Below are 16,911 nucleotides of genomic sequence, written 5' to 3'. Positions count from 1 at the left end.
CGATCCTTTAAAGTACTCCAAAAATCTTGCCTCCCCCCCTCCCCATCATCCCGAAAGACACACTAATACTAAATTATTCATACCAAATGTTTTAACAAAAATAAAGCTATTGAAAGCTTAAGTAAATTAATTAGCCACGAATAATGGAATGCATACTGTAATGTCATCTGTCTTTTTATTGATATTTAAGCCTTTACAGCCCTTTGAAACATCATATCGGTTGATAACCTGCTCACTACCAAACAAAAGACAATAAAAATAAATAAAATTTATGAACTAAACAACATAAAAACTGGGCTGTATTTTGCTTTGGAGCATAAAATCAGAACTACTTATCAAGAGTTTGTAAGGTTGAGTGCAATAAAAAAAAGAACGCTAACCTAACAAGCAATGGCTTCATAATTTTAATACAATGTGTTAACATCTTATAACCGAAAAATTAATTTAATTAGAAATAATTACAACTAAAACTTTAGTCAAAAACTAAATAATTAAACAAAAAAAAAAAAAATTTAAAACAAAAATAAACTTACCAAATTATTTTTCGGCCAAACGCAAAATAGTTAAGTGATTATTTAAATGCTATAAGCTAAAAAATTGCCTGAACTGTACTACATATTTTCCCAAGACATTATATTCTTTTCTTAATTTCAAAATAGGTTGATGCCAATTGAATTCTCAGCTTAACCCAAATTAAAAAAAGTTCTCATAAGACTAATTCACAGCAAACACAACTTCAGCTAAAACAAAAAACTTACCAATAAGATTTTTAGCCTTCTCTAGAACCAAACACTAAAGATTGCGCAAAGTTTAGAACAAAATCTATGCAAGCGAAAGACATGAAAACGCGGCGACTGACATAATGAAAAAAGTATTATGATGGGATAACAGCTTAATTTATATTGCGATTACATTGAGCACGAGTAGGATCAGACTTCTTATTGTTTTCACAAAATCCTTCACAAACATTGATAGTATGAACACTTTGTTTGACTCGAGATATTTTGCATTTAGGAGGTTTTTTCATTGTATGCACTTACAGATCAGATTGTTCTCAATATCTGTAAATCACAATGCTCATTACTAATTAAAGAAATTAAAGCATAACTCACATCCAACAAAACACAACAAGATACAAAAACTCGCTTATTTGAGCCAGAAAAGGGGTCAAAATGCAGGCGTCCCTATTGCTAAAACCGTTACCATGGAAAAAGTTAAAGGACATAGGTTACTAAAGCTCAAATTTCTTTTTCAATAAAAACAAAATTTGCATTCGGCTTTCAGATTTGAAATTCAGATTTAAAATGCGCTCAATATTTTTTTAAAATTGTATCAAAAGAAGAAGAGGTTGGGGTGGGGGAGTTCCACCATCCACATTTATTTACGGTAAGATACCGCACTGAGAAGTTGAACGGTGTGAGCCTAAAATACTAAATTTCAAATCAATGTGAAACTCATATCATCCTGACGTAAAGAACTTTTTTATTTTCATTCTTTCTATTTGACGTGATACGTAATAAATTTTACCAAAATACTCAAAGTTTAGATTAAAAATTTATTGACTCAACTTTGTCCTGCAGTTGAGCATTTCAATTACTATCCTATATAAAAAAGGATAATTTTCAGCATTTATCAATTTTTTATAAAAATTGTGTTTTACTTAATTATTTAGAGTTTTATATATTAATTAACCCATAAATTATTTATCTGTAATTTTATAAAACTATTTATGTTTATAAAGCTTCAAACAATTACTTCTGGAAACTGATAAATGCTGCTGATAAAGTCGATAATTCCTTTTTGATTTGGCGGCAGAACCCTCTCCTGTTGCTGTTATTGTATTATTACAGTTACCCCCTACCGTTATTTTTAGCACGAATATGCATTTTTCAAACTCCTTTCCCCACCCTTTTAACGTAAGTTGTAAACTATCTGAATTCATCCAACCCCACTCCCTCCTTGCTCATTTTGTTCGTTCCTTTGGCACTCATTCCTCCCCTGTCTATCACTTGGGCAAATTTTGGTTCAGAATTACTGACGCTTTAGTTAAATGTAACAGAGGATCGAAAAATTCAATGACTGTCTTCGACGCAGAACACTTAAAAGATGTGTAAAACAGTATATGATTATTTTGTAAGTTATTTCTAATTTCCATCTGTAAGTTATTTCTTACATCCATCTTTTTTTCGTTGTAAAAGTACTGTTCTGCAGTTTCAATTAATAAAAATTTAACTTTAACTGAATAATTGAGGTCAGATGCAGCTATGGGGCTACGAGATTCCTCTTGCATTTAAATTGGCTAAACTCTATGAATTTGAAAACAATGCTTTAATGAATATTTGGGAAAATAATATATTAGCGAAAACGTAAACGTAATATTAGCAAAAATTATATATTAGCGAAAAAAAAAGTAGCACTTTTTTTTTTGCTACTTTATTATTTTTGCAATATTACGTTTACTGATGAAAATAACTTAGAGCTCTTCATGCAATCATTTTTATCATGAACAAATATGTTGCTAGAATGTGATTTTAGGGTGGTCCATTTTAAACTTTTTTTGAAGTTTTAATCGGGGCTTTTACCAGTAATAAAATTTGATCTAAAAACCCTAAATACAAATAATTTTGAATTTAGGACAATTTTTTGATCCCCCACAAAACATCGGAAGTTAGAATAACGGATTGCGCAAGTGTTGCGCAACTTTTTTATTCAATAATTGTTATAGTTACTTAGTGGGGTTTACACAATTTAAATATTAACCATTAGAAAACAATTATACAAAGTTTTGTTAATTTACGACTATTTTTACATATCCCACAAAAGATTTATTGAAACATTAACAAATATACAATTAATAACGTCACTGAAATTTTATTTGTTTGTTGAAAATTAATTTCAATTGAATTCGTTGAGAAATATGCAGCTTTAATACTGTTTCGATGCTTTTCCACAACTTGAGCAAGTTGTTCTCTCTCTACTGGATTAAAACTTTTGTCTTTGATGTCTCCTATAAGCTTGATACCTCGCTCTGCAATATTGTTGACACAAAAAAGATTGCATTCAAATTTTTTTGCGGCGTTTAAGTCCTCGAATTTGTTCCAATGTTCTGATGGAACGTTTAGCCATTCTTGGGGTCTGTTTAGTTTTAACAAATGAAAAGCAACCATAATTTTTCGCCAATAAAAGATGATAAAAAAGGTTTTTCTTCGTCGCGCCAAATAATAATCGGAGTCTTCGGTTTATATGGAGTAAATACTTTAGGTCTTGTTAAGTTTATAAGTTTCTGACGCATCATAGTCTTTTCTGCATAATTCACAGAGTCGTCAAACAAAGAAAAGACTACTAGTTCCTCAGATAAGTATCCAAGTTGTCTTTCAAAAGACTTGATGGTTTCCTCTGCACTTTAAAGGTCGATTGATTTAAATTTTCTCATTAAATAAAAGAAATGCAGGTCATTAGCTGAAGCAGCAGAAATAATAGCTGATTAAAGAAAGTACTTTGCGTAAAAAAGACAAATGTACTGAACCATCCTCTCAATCTTTCTTGCTTCTTCATTCTTAGTAAGTTCAAAAGTACGAGATAGTAGGAATATTTTTGTATAATAAATGGCTTTTGACATCCACCTTGCATCATGATCAGAACCAGCATACCGAATGCGGAAACCTCTTTTAATATGTACAGCGAAAAAAAGTAAAGTAAGCTCCACTAGTTCGCGATAGACCTCACGAGGAAATGTTTTTCTCTCCAAGCAATCCATTACCCATTTCTTCACTTCAAGTGCTTGTTGAAATAAAAAATTATTTTGATCATGAGGCCAGTCCCACACTCTAAGCTCTTTTATATTCTTGTTGATGTTATGAAGCTCTTCTTTGAACCTTTTAAACAATTGAACTCATGGTGATTTGTTCGGACCACAAATAGCATTGGATGTTGCTTTATAAAGAGCTCTGGAGTATGATGTCTACATTCAAGTCGGAGTAGAGAACGACCAATTTGCTTCTCAATTAGAATTTCAGCTCCATTATATGCTCCACTCTTTGCAGATGTTGTATTATAGAAACGTGCAACAACAGATGCTTTTAATTGCCATTTATCAACTAGGTACATCACTGAACAACATTGCGTTTGACCAGTCCCGTCAGCAATTTTAGGTGTCCCTAGCAATTTAGGAGGTGGCCCAGCATACACAGCAAGCCGCTCTTCCTTTTCTCCAGTAGCTTGCTTGAAAGTTTTTCCATCCTAATAAATTTCAAAATATTCAGGTGGAATCCATGTTTCTTCAATTAATTTAGCTTCTTCCATTCTGTTAGCTGATTATTCTATTGCTCTATAAACTGATCATTTAGAAAGTGTAACACCATTTAAAGCTGCTCCACCTAATGCTAAAGTCTTTTCCAAAATAAGTAGCTGTTGTCTTTCACTAATACCGGATCCATCAGCAACTGTTCACGTTTCTTTTAATAGTTTTCTTTTTGAAATTTTCATCTTTATCGCTGATTTGCAATGATGTTTTTTTTTCTCCTTCACTGAAAAACTTTAATCTCTTTCATCTTCTTCCGTAATATCTGAAGAAAATTCGTCGCCCTCGTTGACTTTATTATTATCAGTAATGGTTAAACATTTGAGTTGCTGTTTCTTAATATGAAGCAATTCCTTTCTTTTTTTTCTTTCCTGATACCGTAGTTTGATGTAGCGCTGTCGCTCTTTTTCAGCAAGTATTTTGTCAACTCTAGTCATTGAGCCCACTTGAGGAAACTTTCGTTGGCTTTTTAGAAATTCCCAGTCAATAAGCCACTCGTCGTTACCAGTGTGTTTCAGCAATGTGTAAGTGTCTGTTTGTGATATATCAAACAGACTGTCCAGTTTAATTGTAAAAGATGTAGCTTTTTGCTTTACTTATCTTTCTTGTCTTCTGCTTTCAGGAATTTTTTCCAAAATCTGATCAGCACAGTCCTTCTTGTTATACTTCGTTGGAATACGAGCAGGTAACCAAATGTTTTCAACAATTTCGCTAACTATTTCAATAAGTCTTGTTTCTTTTTTAGGATTGTTTTTTCTCTCAAAAAGATATTTTCGCAATACAGCTCTATTCAATGGTAGCTTTTCTCCATTAAAGTTTTCTGAGGAAAAACCAACAATGCAATGATTTAAAGGAGAAGAACGTCTGCTTTTTTATCAGCAACATTTTTGTTTATAGCAACAGCTGGAATATGTATTGAGTGTAGTGAACGTTTTTTTCCTGATCTAAGTACTGACTCTTCTGCATCAATAGATACATTATTTCCAAAACTTTTACTAGATCTACCAATCTTCTTTAGTATGGGAGCCATTGTCGTGGTTTAATACAAGACTGAAGCTTGTAATATGTTGACTCTACGTTTACATATATACTTTGCAACATTAAAATGACACAGAATAAGGTTCATTTAAAGCGTTGTAAATTAAACTTGTTAACGTTGCGGCATGTTTTTAAGAACTATTGCTGTCTCAAGAGAATTAAGACTTCATGACTTCCTTATATGCAACTTCACAATATTAAATTCATAATGGAACGAAAGTATCAATATTATAATGTTTGAAATGTATTGGAATTTGAGTAACTAAACTGAATTATGTTACGCAATATCTGTGGTGTTTTAAAACAAATTTTTTGTGGAATAAGTACAATAAGTTTTAAATTAATAAATTTTTGTTGAATTATTTTTTAGTGATTGTCAGATAAATTGTGTGAACCCCATTAAGAAAAAAACAACAGTTTGTTAGTAAAAACTTTGCGCAACACTTGCGCAATCCATTACTTGAACTTCCAATGTCTTGTGGGGGATGTAAAATTCGTTCTAAATTCGAAAATTTTTGTATTTAGCTTTTTTAGATAAAATGTCACTTGTAAAAACCCCGGATAAAATTTCAAAAAAAATGTTTAAAATGGACCACCCTATTGCTGCATAACTTGTAAAATTTAAAGAAGTTAAAGTTTTGTAAAGAATTGTATTATAGTGAGAGCATCGCAAAAGGTTTGAATATGGATAGAAAAACATATGGCTTACAAAATACTTTTGCTAAGTTGTGGCCATGTATCATAAAGTGCTCAGCCCTATTCTTTAGCCTAATCCTCAGCTTTAATCTTTAGCCCAAGTGTGAGAAAAAAGGCAGGTTACAATTTGGGAGGGAAAAAGAAAACAGTCAGGTTAAAAGCCTGTCACTTTGTTGAACCACGTTTCAATATATTGAAAAGAAAGAGTTCATGATATTAATAAATTGTTCTAAGAATTATAATTTTTGAAATATTTTGGTTTTTTAGGAGATTTTTCGGAAACGCTATTCAAAATGAGGACAATATTTCATTGTTAGTAAAACGAGAAAGTTCGGACCCTCAAGTCGAAATGGATATGTAAAAAACAAATCAAAATCATTGTCATCTATATGAATAAGCTTTGTTTTTTTGCAATATAAGCTCACAATTCATTCACTCTACAAGCTCATACTTAGATTACTCTTTGATGCAACAAGGGTCAGTAACCTAAGTCTCGCTTGCTAGGCGAGAAGAGCTATTTTAACTATAAAATACACGGTTTCTATCGCAATAAGTAAAGTATTTGCTGCTATATTTTATTTATGTTATATTTTATAGATTTTTTAATAACTGTTTTTCCATATATTTTAATGAAATGCTGGAAAAAGTACACGCAAGAAAATGCGGGCTACTTGATAACAAATTCCAATCTTAGAAGAATTTAAAAAATAAAAAAACTATGGTTATGTGTGTGTTCGCCAGTGGGTGTGCGTTTCAGTGTGTAAACATCATTTTTATGCTTGGCCATTGCAAATCTCTAACAAAATTCAAGCCTCTATTTTTTCACAAATATATTGTATAATACGGCTAGAAGCATTAACAACACACCCACAATAATTGAAATAGCAGATAACAAGAATGCATATTTCGAGTCTTTTTGCGCCTTAGATATATCTCCTCTCGCCAGATCTCCTTTAACCTAAAAAAATTAAATGTGTTAATGCTATTGTTTTTCTTTCAATTAAAGATAAAGATGTTTACACAGTAAATGATCCAAAATTTTATTACAGTTTTTTTGTATACGCATGAATTAATTCCTTAATAATCAACATGTCGGTTTGAAATTGAAATCAGCTTTAACGTGGTATTTCTAAAACGTTTAATTTTTCGAGTACATATGGTGAAGACTATTCTAGCCATAGTCGTATTCCTCTTTTAGTTCATTATTTGGTAATCCATTTTTTCATTACTGCCGGAACAAGAATGCAATTGTAAATTTAGTGTCCGTGTTCTACTTTTCACTCCTCTAAGCTTATAAAATTTTGTGAACCTGGTTGTTAAAATATTATTTTATTTGACTTTTGATGACTTGTTTCCTAAAAATACTGCCGTATGAAAGGTAATAATGAATTCATGCCATACATACAATGAACTTTAACGATCTTAACTAAAAATTAAGCTATTCCATTAGTATTTACCGGAATTTAAAAAAAAATTAACATTTAACAAAAACCAACGGAGAAACATCAAATCATGACTGGAAGCAATGACAAGACAAAAAAAAAGCTTTTTTTTTATTTTCAGCATTTTTATACGTAAGAATATTGTTCGCCTTGTTAGAAGTTTATGGTAGTCCAAAATAAAATATATCGAGCAAAGTTTATTTTACATTTACTTTATGTGGAAGGCAGTTTTTTTTGGCAAATTTCTGTTTGTTTTGTTAAAGCACTAAACTTAGTTTTTGTTAGTGATGTATAATGAAAACTTTATCAATTTTTTCAGAATAAAAACAACCTACTTGTACATTGTTATGTTCTAGAAATTTTATTTTTACCTTAATGTTTCATCTGCCAAAACTGAAATAGTATCTAATAAAGGTCCGAACAAAATTTGCAGGATTCTCTGATCAGAAACAAAAAACGTTGAAATGTAAAAAAGTTATTTTAAATATCCAAAAAATGCTATGAGGTTAACTTTAGTTTTTAGGAATAAAAAAATACCTGAAGTTTTTCAGACAACTTATACAAAACAATAAAAAACATTTTATGCTCAAGCATATTTAACTTACTTGAATTGCTTTTAATATGGCTAGAGCACCAGTGGGAAAGAAACAGCACAAGAAAGAGAACACAGCAAGCTCTTTGTGATCACTTATATGATCATATTGAGGTCCTAAAGCTCCCTTTTGATACTGGGCTAGAGGGACGAGAACATAAGGATTAGTATTATTAGGGTTGCTCGTTATTGGTTCGTATTGACCTTGATGTTGACCAAACTGAGGAATAGTTGTACGCAGAAGTGTCTGAATTTTATTCTTATCATCCCCAACGTTTTCTTCAGCTTGAAGCAACTGAGAGTGTTCGTAGTCAGGTGAAGGAGCTATAATTTAAAGGAGTGGAAAGTTCTTATTTTAAGTTTAAAAATGTGTCAAAAAGTTTGTATAACATTTGTCATTTTGGACCATAGGATCATTGTGCTAATACAAATTTTGGTGTCTTACCATAAGCAGCAGAGGATGCAGGTTGCAAGAACATTACCACGGGTTTGCTCGCCATTTCTAAAGTTGGAAAAAACGAGGATGTAGATTATACAGGTCATTATATTTTACCATTCATAACCACATGAATTACATTTCTAGGATTAAAAGGTAGTTTTATAAACTAAATAATTTCAGAATTTTGTTTTAAAAAATTAGTTGTTAAAAATAAAAAATACAATTACAAACGCTTCCACAGTATTTGAAGAAATATAATCTCAAAAAGTCTCATCAATTGATTTTAAAATCATTACTCTGAAAACAAAAATTGGTTTTTTAATACTGTTCAATATAATAAGAGTAATTTTTTGAGTAATCACTAAATTAACCAAGTTAATGAAATTAGGAATGGAACGATACAGGATCTCAAATGCATTTACTGGTTGTTATAATTTAAAATAGAGCATGAAGGTTAACCGTTAAACGGTTAATAGGTTAACCTTAAACTTTAAAATTAACCTTAAAATTTTAAAGGTTAACCTTAACCCTTAAAATTAACCTTAAAATTTTAAAGGTTAACCTTAACACTTAAAATTAACCTTAAGTTTTTAAAGGTTAACCTTAACCCTTAAAAATAACCTTATAATTTTAAAGGTTAACCTTAACCCTTAAAATTAACCTTGAATTTTTAAAGGTTAACCTTAACCCTTAAAATTAACCTTAAAGTTTTAGAGGTTAACCTTAACCTTTAAAATTAACCTTAGAAAATTAACCGAAGTATTGGGTTAACCATACCAAATAACTTTTTGAACGGTTGACCGAATATGAATTTTTTTTAAAGTGTATATACTAGAAACAGTGTTGCAGTTTAAAGACAACAAAGTCTCATGCAGAGGTGGTGTTTAACCCCCCCCCCCTTTTTTTTTTTTAATTTGGCATCTATCTAGAAGAGAGAAGTTAAATGAATTTAATTTAATTTAATTATCTGTAAGAGAGAGAGTTTTTCTCTTTTCACTTTTACAATCAGTGCTTGTTTACTAATTGTGTTGAAAAGTTCTACATATATATATATATTCAACTTCAACAAACTTCAAATTCAAATTGATCAAGTAAGAAATTTATTTAATTATTTAATTTTTTATTTATAATCACATTATGTTTGAGGGTATATTTAAGTGCGTCACCTTAAAACAGTAATTTCTAAAACATCTTTTTCAACTAAGCACTGAATTTCTTTCCAAATGATCGCTATGTTTTTTATCAATAAATTAAAATATTATTTGCGAGTACGAAAATCTTTCTTTTTGGCATTTTGGAAATTTTGTATTTTCATTTTTTTATGTGACCCTAGCAAAAAATTACTAATTAAGTATCATCAAATAAATATAGAAGAGAAACATTTCGATAACAATTTTTCATTAACTAATAAATATGTTTTTTTAAAACAGCAACTAAAGAACCGAAATGATTGATTTAGAAAATATACCATATATTTCAGAGATCCAAAAGTATTTTGGTTACTTATAATATTCTTGATTATTTGCAATAGCTATTTGTTAACATGTAACAGTTTTATGAATTTTTAAAAATATAGCGCTGAAATATTTTTATACAGAATATAAAAATTTTAAACTGTGTCAACAGTTTCACGAAACTACAAATAGGGAATTTACAACCTAGTCCGCCCCCCCCCCCCACTCCTCCCCCCTCCCGTCAAACAGATAATCTTTTTTACTTGCAAATATTATTTAATTGCTTTCTAGTTATTAATTTCTTTTATTACTTTCAGTTTCATCATCATCAATCATCATGCCAAAAAATTCAATGATTTGGGACTTCTTTACAAAAACTGATGATTCTCATGCTAAGTGTAATGAGTGTGGCGCGATCCTTGTTTCAAAGAATGGCTTAACATCAGGTATAGGGAATCATCTTAAGAGACATACTCAAAGTTTAATTGAATTCGAGCAAAGAACTGATTCTCAAGCAGTGTTAAATTCCAATGGAGCAAAGAGACACAATGATAGTGAAAGTGATAATGATGAAGACTTCATTCATTGTCGTAAACGTGCTCGTTTAGTAATGACTCCTGGATCATCAATATTACCTCATCGATCAACAAATACTCAGAAAACTCCAAAAACACCAAGAACAGCTCGTGTTGTAAGTCAATGGCCCAAAGACCATCCTGAAAATGTGCAAATAGTTACAGAAATAACTAAGTGGATCATAAGGGAACAGTTGTCATTTACGATAGTTGATAGTGAAGGATTTCGTAAAAAAGTGTAAAGGATATTGGTTACATAGTAATTAGAGCATAATCGAATGGATAGTGCTCTAACTGCTAGGCATAAGCCCCATCGCCAAGCTTTTGTAAAGCTATTCGTCAAGGCTATCCTTTGTGATGGAGGGTTTTTTTTTTTTATTTTTTTGTTTTTTTTTGTTTTTTTTGTTTTTATAACATGTTTTATTTTATTGGATATCTTATCTTATTCATTCTCATTCTCTTCAAATCCAGGCCATGTGATATTTTTCATTTCTTTCATGTTCTCTTTCATGAAAACAAGCATTTTAATGTTGTCAATGCTAAGGCAAGTTCTTCGTTCTGTCAATATATTTCCAGCTGTTGAAAACACTCTTTCTGATGTAGAAGATGATGCTGGGATTCACAACATCTTCCTGGCTAGTCTGGTTAGATATGGAAATTTATTTTGCTGGTTATTCCAATATTGAAGGATATTTGAATCTTTGTATACACAGCCTTCTTCAACATATAACGTTACTTCATTTTGTGTCTCCTTAAAAGAGTCATCTTTAGAATTTTGTCTTTTTTGCTGTTTCCCATAAAGTTTTTTATTTGCCTGTTCCCAAACATCTTCCTGTTCATCTTCTTCAGACTCCAGTAGTGTTGGTGAAGAGATTTCATTACTAGTAGGACTTTCTGAACCATCTCGCTTTTTCATATCAATTATGGCTTGGACAGCATTTACCTTAATCAATTCATACTTCTCAGGATCTGCAAAATTGATAACAGTGCCCTTATAACGAGGATCAAGAAAATGACACATTACATATTCTGGTGTTTCAATACCAGAATTTGGAAATCGGGCATCTAATCCTTCAACAAGCTTCTCTGAAATCTCACTGACACAAGTAAGAGTACTGTGGTTACCAAAGAATACTAACTTTCTCCTAACATTGACTAGTTGCATAAACACCAAGTTCATAGTTGGTTCTTTGTCAGAACTAAGAGCTCTAGACATTTTTTCAAGAGGTTCAAGACAGTTCAAAACAGCCTTCATGATAAGAATTTCATCCAGGCTTGGCAAGAAACCTTCAATGACTGTAGATGTTTCAGCCATTTTAGCAATGCAACCTTCAAGATCAATAATTGACTGCAACATCTTCAGATCTGAATTCCATCTTGTTGAAACATTCTGTACCAGTTTAGTTCGTGACTGCTTAAAATCAAGAGCTATTTTCCTCAAGATACTGGAATTTTTGGGAGAATGATTGAAGTGGCCAACCAATTTAGATAGTTTAGAAGAAAGTTCTTTCCAGGCAGGAACAGCTTTTAAAGCATCAGTGACAATCAAATGAATCTGATGATCAGCACACCACAAGTCATTTATCGATGGTAATTGGCTAGCTTTGCTGAGGCGCATAGCTTTCAAAACATTAGTACCTCCATCTGTTGTTGCCCATGTGTGGGTTTTCTGTTCCAATTTCAATCCTTTGATCAATGAGTCAAGTTTTTCCAAGATTATTTCACCCGTGTGTTTTTCTCCGAAATAATCAAGTTTGACAAGAAGACGTTTAAGCTCAAACCGGTTATTGATAAAATGAAGAGTTAAAGATTGGAATGAAAGATTATTATACTGAGTAGTCCAGATGTCTGTTGTAAAAGCAGCACCATCAAGATAGGGCCTTTCATCATTCACAATTTTTGAGATGTGGTCCTGAACAAATTGATATAATTTTGGAATTCTTAAACGGGACAAGGAAGTTGATGAGATAGGGTTATATTTTCCCTTTGTTGTCAGTGACAATATTGTACGAAATCCTTCACTATCAACTATCGTAAATGACAACTGTTCCCTTATGATCCACTTAGTTATTTCTGTAACTATTTGCACATTTTCAGGATGGTCTTTGGGCCATTGACTTACAACACGAGCTGTTCTTGGTGTTTTTGGAGTTTTCTGAGTATTTGTTGATCGATGAGGTAATATTGATGATCCAGGAGTCATTACTAAACGAGCACGTTTACGACAATGAATGAAGTCTTCATCATTATCACTTTCACTATCATTGTGTCTCTTTGCTCCATTGGAATTTAACACTGCTTGAGAATCAGTTCTTTGCTCGAATTCAATTAAACTTTGAGTATGTCTCTTAAGATGATTCCCTATACCTGATGTTAAGCCATTCTTTGAAACAAGGATCGCGCCACACTCATTACACTTAGCATGAGAATCATCAGTTTTTGTAAAGAAGTCCCAAATCATTGAATTTTTTGGCATGATGATTGATGATGATGAAACTGAAAGTAATAAAAGAAATTAATAACTAGAAAGCAATTAAATAATATTTGCAAGTAAAAAAGATTATCTGTTTGACGGGAGGGGGGAGGAGTGGGGGGGGGGGGCGGACTAGGTTGTAAATTCCCTATTTGTAGTTTCGTGAAACTGTTGACACAGTTTAAAATTTTTATATTCTGTATAAAAATATTTCAGCGCTATATTTTTAAAAATTCATAAAACTGTTACATGTTAACAAATAGCTATTGCAAATAATCAAGAATATTATAAGTAACCAAAATACTTTTGGATCTCTGAAATATATGGTATATTTTCTAAATCAATCATTTCGGTTCTTTAGTTGCTGTTTTAAAAAAACATATTTATTAGTTAATGAAAAATTGTTATCGAAATGTTTCTCTTCTATATTTATTTGATGATACTTAATTAGTAATTTTTTGCTAGGGTCACATAAAAAAATGAAAATACAAAATTTCCAAAATGCCAAAAAGAAAGATTTTCGTACTCGCAAATAATATTTTAATTTATTGATAAAAAACATAGCGATCATTTGGAAAGAAATTCAGTGCTTAGTTGAAAAAGATGTTTTAGAAATTACTGTTTTAAGGTGACGCACTTAAATATACCCTCAAACATAATGTGATTATAAATAAAAAATTAAATAATTAAATAAATTTCTTACTTGATCAATTTGAATTTGAAGTTTGTTGAAGTTGAATATATATATATATGTAGAACTTTTCAACACAATTAGTAAACAAGCACTGATTGTAAAAGTGAAAAGAGAAAAACTCTCTCTCTTACAGATAATTAAATTAAATTAAATTCATTTAACTTCTCTCTTCTAGATAGATGCCAAATTAAAAAAAAAAAAGGGGGGGGGGGGGGTTAAACACCACCTCTGCATGAGACTTTGTTGTCTTTAAACTGCAACACTGTTTCTAGTATATACACTTTAAAAAAAATTCATATTCGGTCAACCGTTCAAAAAGTTATTTGGTATGGTTAACCCAATACTTCGGTTAATTTTCTAAGGTTAATTTTAAAGGTTAAGGTTAACCTCTAAAACTTTAAGGTTAATTTTAAGGGTTAAGGTTAACCTTTAAAAATTCAAGGTTAATTTTAAGGGTTAAGGTTAACCTTTAAAATTATAAGGTTATTTTTAAGGGTTAAGGTTAACCTTTAAAAACTTAAGGTTAATTTTAAGTGTTAAGGTTAACCTTTAAAATTTTAAGGTTAATTTTAAGGGTTAAGGTTAACCTTTAAAATTTTAAGGTTAATTTTAAAGTTTAAGGTTAACCTATTAACCGTTTAACGGTTAACCTTCATGCTCTATTTTAAATTATAACAACCAGTAAATGCATTTGAGATCCTGTATCGTTCCATTCCTAATTTCATTAACTTGGTTAATTTAGTGATTACTCAAAAAATTACTCTTATTATATTGAACAGTATTAAAAAACCAATTTTTGTTTTCAGAGTAATGATTTTAAAATCAATTGATGAGACTTTTTGAGATTATATTTCTTCAAATACTGTGGAAGCGTTTGTAATTGTATTTTTTATTTTTAACAACTAATTTTTTAAAACAAAATTCTGAAATTATTTAGTTTATAAAACTACCTTTTAATCCTAGAAATGTAATTCATGTGGTTATGAATGGTAAAATATAATGACCTGTATAATCTACATCCTCGTTTTTTCCAACTTTAGAAATGGCGAGCAAACCCGTGGTAATGTTCTTGCAACCTGCATCCTCTGCTGCTTATGGTAAGACACCAAAATTTGTATTAGCACAATGATCCTATGGTCCAAAATGACAAATGTTATACAAACTTTTTGACACATTTTTAAACTTAAAATAAGAACTTTCCACTCCTTTAAATTATAGCTCCTTCACCTGACTACGAACACTCTCAGTTGCTTCAAGCTGAAGAAAACGTTGGGGATGATAAGAATAAAATTCAGACACTTCTGCGTACAACTATTCCTCAGTTTGGTCAACATCAAGGTCAATACGAACCAATAACGAGCAACCCTAATAATACTAATCCTTATGTTCTCGTCCCTCTAGCCCAGTATCAAAAGGGAGCTTTAGGACCTCAATATGATCATATAAGTGATCACAAAGAGCTTGCTGTGTTCTCTTTCTTGTGCTGTTTCTTTCCCACTGGTGCTCTAGCCATATTAAAAGCAATTCAAGTAAGTTAAATATGCTTGAGCATAAAATGTTTTTTATTGTTTTGTATAAGTTGTCTGAAAAACTTCAGGTATTTTTTTATTCCTAAAAACTAAAGTTAACCTCATAGCATTTTTTGGATATTTAAAATAACTTTTTTACATTTCAACGTTTTTTGTTTCTGATCAGAGAATCCTGCAAATTTTGTTCGGACCTTTATTAGATACTATTTCAGTTTTGGCAGATGAAACATTAAGGTAAAAATAAAATTTCTAGAACATAACAATGTACAAGTAGGTTGTTTTTATTCTGAAAAAATTGATAAAGTTTTCATTATACATCACTAACAAAAACTAAGTTTAGTGCTTTAACAAAACAAACAGAAATTTGCCAAAAAAAACTGCCTTCCACATAAAGTAAATGTAAAATAAACTTTGCTCGATATATTTTATTTTGGACTACCATAAACTTCTAACAAGGCGAACAATATTCTTACGTATAAAAATGCTGAAAATAAAAAAAAAGCTTTTTTTTTGTCTTGTCATTGCTTCCAGTCATGATTTGATGTTTCTCCGTTGGTTTTTGTTAAATGTTAATTTTTTTTTAAATTCCGGTAAATACTAATGGAATAGCTTAATTTTTAGTTAAGATCGTTAAAGTTCATTGTATGTATGGCATGAATTCATTATTACCTTTCATACGGCAGTATTTTTAGGAAACAAGTCATCAAAAGTCAAATAAAATAATATTTTAACAACCAGGTTCACAAAATTTTATAAGCTTAGAGGAGTGAAAAGTAGAACACGGACACTAAATTTACAATTGCATTCTTGTTCCGGCAGTAATGAAAAAATGGATTACCAAATAATGAACTAAAAGAGGAATACGACTATGGCTAGAATAGTCTTCACCATATGTACTCGAAAAATTAAACGTTTTAGAAATACCACGTTAAAGCTGATTTCAATTTCAAACCGACATGTTGATTATTAAGGAATTAATTCATGCGTATACAAAAAAACTGTAATAAAATTTTGGATCATTTACTGTGTAAACATCTTTATCTTTAATTGAAAGAAAAACAATAGCATTAACACATTTAATTTTTTTAGGTTAAAGGAGATCTGGCGAGAGGAGATATATCTAAGGCGCAAAAAGACTCGAAATATGCATTCTTGTTATCTGCTATTTCAATTATTGTGGGTGTGTTGTTAATGCTTCTAGCCGTATTATACAATATATTTGTGAAAAAATAGAGGCTTGAATTTTGTTAGAGATTTGCAATGGCCAAGCATAAAAATGATGTTTACACACTGAAACGCACACCCACTGGCGAACACACACATAACCATAGTTTTTTTATTTTTTAAATTCTTCTAAGATTGGAATTTGTTATCAAGTAGCCCGCATTTTCTTGCGTGTACTTTTTCCAGCATTTCATTAAAATATATGGAAAAACAGTTATTAAAAAATCTATAAAATATAACATAAATAAAATATAGCAGCAAATACTTTACTTATTGCGATAGAAACCGTGTATTTTATAGTTAAAATAGCTCTTCTCGCCTAGCAAGCGAGACTTAGGTTACTGACCCTTGTTGCATCAAAGAGTAATCTAAGTATGAGCTTGTAGAGTGAATGAATTGTGAGCTTATATTGCAAAAAAACAAAGCTTATTCATATAGATGACAATGATTTTGAT

The 16,911-nt window shown here is 30.8% G+C and overlaps 1 pseudogene across 1 annotated transcript; it reads right to left on the bottom strand.

The window, feature by feature from the left end:
- Positions 1-10,978: 10,978 nt before the first annotated feature.
- LOC145198938 (zinc finger BED domain-containing protein 4-like) lies at positions 10,979-12,549 on the bottom strand (annotated as a pseudogene). The gene has a single exon (XR_016444572.1). The product of XR_016444572.1 is annotated as a zinc finger BED domain-containing protein 4-like (transcript).
- Positions 12,550-16,911: the final 4,362 nt, after the last annotated feature.

Source organism: Hydra viridissima, unplaced genomic scaffold, assembly GCF_058129835.1.
Source record: "Hydra viridissima isolate aposymbiotic clone 2 unplaced genomic scaffold, HvirCarnegie_v1 scaffold_10, whole genome shotgun sequence".
NCBI lineage: Eukaryota > Metazoa > Cnidaria > Hydrozoa > Anthoathecata > Hydridae > Hydra > Hydra viridissima.
This window is presented reverse-complemented; position numbering and strand designations above follow the sequence as displayed.